Genomic DNA, 2,921 nt, shown 5'->3' on the forward strand with positions numbered 1-2,921 from the left:
TGCACAGCCTCATAACACTAAGAGCAGAGGGCAGGGGCAGGGAGGACACCTGGCCAGGAGCCAGGCGTCCTGAGGGCCCCAAGGGCAACACCACTCTTGTGACAGCCTCCCCCCAAACAATCACTCACTGTAATTATCCAGTGTCCACTCACCTTCCATGCCATTTAACACCCTCCTATCCCCACCGGCATCCTCCTTTCCTCTAGGAATGCCAGTGAGAACGGGCAGGAATTGGCACCGGGTGGAGACACAGGGCTGGATGAGATCACTTCCCAAAGGGTCTTTTCCAGCCAGCCGTTTGTCAATAAGGTGAATCTGATGAGGTCCATTCTTTGCTGTTGTTCATTCGGTTCCAGGCAGTTCTGACTTGGGGCACAGGCTTGAGTGCTCCCTAGAGTGATCACGGATAAGACCCTTCAAAGTAGATTGCCAGGCCTGTCTTCTGAATTGCCTCTAGGTAAATTTGAACCACCAGCCTTTCATCTAGGAGTACATTGCTTAACCACTTGTGCCACCCAGGAGCTCAACGGAAGGGTTCCTTTTTTTATGAGATTCCGCCCTCCCCCCCAGTAGGAGTGGGTATACCTTAAGGGGAACAACACCAAGGTCCCCTCCTCTCTGGGAAGAAAGAGAACACTGGCCAGAGCTTTTCAGCTGAGCAGCCAGGAAACTGAAGGTGGGACAAGTCGTTTTCTTCGTTGTTGTTGCTGCTGTTATTGTTATTGTTGTTATTTTGTGCCGCCAAGTTGCCTGCGACTGATAGCGACCCTATATACAATAGCTCTGAAGCCTGTCTGTCCTGATCCAGTCCCACTGATCAGATACACCTACCCCTCATTGCCCTAGTCACTGTATCAATTTGTCTCATCCAGGGTCTTCATCTTCTGCACTGTCCCTCCACACTTCTGAGCATGATGTCTTTCTCCAAGTACTGGTCACTCCTGGTCACATGCCCAAAGTATATGAGATGAAGCTTCGAAATCCTAGCCTCCAAGACAGACCTATTCATTTTCTTGGTGGCCCATGGTATGTTCAGTACTCTTCTCCAGCACTACAACTCAAAAGCATCAATTCTTCTTCTATCATCCTTAGTCATTATCCAGCTCTCTGATGCACAGCAAGTAATTGCAAAGTCCATGGACAGGATCAGGTGCACCTTAGTCTCTAGACTGACATCGTTGCTTCTCAGTAACCTCTGGAAAGCTCCCTAATAGCAGATTTACCTAAAGCAATTCACCTTTTGCTTTCCTTCCTGCTGGTTGATTGTGGAGCCGAGCAAGCTGTAACTGTTAGCAACCTCAATCTCTTCTTTAGAATTTTGGGGTTTTTGTCTTTTTTCCTGCAATGGATATTTATATATTACTTTGCAATCAAACTAAACTATTGATGTCTCATCAATTCTGTTATTGTTTTATGTGCTGTTGATATTTCCCATAAGATTTGAGGAATCAGAATGAGGCAATCTCATATGTTACAGAGTAGAAATGTTCTGCTGGGTTTTCTTGACTGTAATCTTTATGAAAGTGGATTGCCAGGCCTTTTCTTCTGCAGTGCCTTCTTCCAACTGCCGGCCGTTAGGTGAGTATGCCAAAACAAACCATATGTGTCACATAGGGGCTTTATTTTGCAGTTGGTGGTGTTGTGTGCTGTCAAGTCGATTCTGACTCATGGTAACCCTATAAGGCAGAGCAGAACTGGCCCACGGTGTTTCTCAGGTTATATATCTGCTTTATGGAGCAGATAATTAAGTCTTTTCTCCTACACAGTAACCAGTAGATTTGAGCTGCTGACCTCTCAGTTAGTAGTCAAGAGTCTTTTCATTGTAGCTGTTGTGTACTGTTGAGCTGGAATCGACCCACAGCTGACCCTCCAGAGAGTTTTCAGAGGCAGTAAAAAATACGGGAGGAGACTGCCCATCTTTCCCCTGTGAAGCAGCTAGTGGATCTGAACCATGTACCTTTGAGTTGGCAGCACAGTTCCTTACCACTAAACCAAAAGAGCTCCCTTGTAGTAGAAGAATAGTGTTAACTTCTCCCAGGCACATTTGTGCTCCGTCATTATACTTCAAGTCAGTGTTGCCCTAAGTGTGTGGTGGTGAAAGGGCTGAAATAAGCACAAAATACCTGAGTTACATGAGTCCAGCAGGCTTCCTGGACTGTCAGGATGCTCTGAGAGGAAGACGAGGCATTTGGCCTCAGAGCCCTAAGGAGACACCTTCTAGGCACAGCTAGAACTCAGCAGACGTCCAGGAGCACACCCAGCCCCAAAGAGCCTTCTGTCAGGAGGGGGCATGGCTTTAGGCCCAGGAGGTGCCCTAGGCAGCTGCCTGACCAAAGTCATGCATCCCAGTGAAGAATGGGGCCTGGCAGGTAGCGATGTGGGAGGGGCCAACAGGTCACCCTGCCAACTCCTGAGGTTACTTAGATCTGCAGTGACCCCTGCTGGCTTTGCCCAAAATCACCCCTCCCTTGGTTCTCACCTTCCTGGCCTCTGTCTAGGGAGCTCTGGCAGCTCAGTGGCAAGGAGCTGTGCTACTGACTCAAAGGTACACAATTTGAATCCACCAGCTGTTCTGCAGGAGGAAGATGGGCAATCACCTCCCCTGCGATTTACTGTCTCTGTAAACCTGCTGTAGGGTCAGTCTGTAACACTCTGCGCTACCGCTCCCTCTCTGCGGCCCTCCAGCGTCTTCCCATCAACCTCTCCTCAGCCTTCCCAGGATTCCCCCTGCCACACTCCACCAGCTCTCTCACTCTTTTTATTGTGTCTGGGGCTAGAACCTGGCAGGCTGAGGCTGAGCACCAAGTGAGCTATGGATTCTCCCTCTGTGGCGATCCAAGTGGCGTGAAGATGGAGGTTTTCATGGACTGTCTGATCCTCTATCAAAGATACGGTCACCTTTAGGGAAGTTCAAGGTCGTG

The sequence above is a fragment of the Elephantulus edwardii genome, unplaced genomic scaffold (assembly GCF_000299155.1).
Source record: "Elephantulus edwardii isolate Elephantulus edwardi_28Jun2011 unplaced genomic scaffold, EleEdw1.0 scaffold00017, whole genome shotgun sequence".
Lineage (NCBI taxonomy): Eukaryota > Metazoa > Chordata > Mammalia > Macroscelidea > Macroscelididae > Elephantulus > Elephantulus edwardii.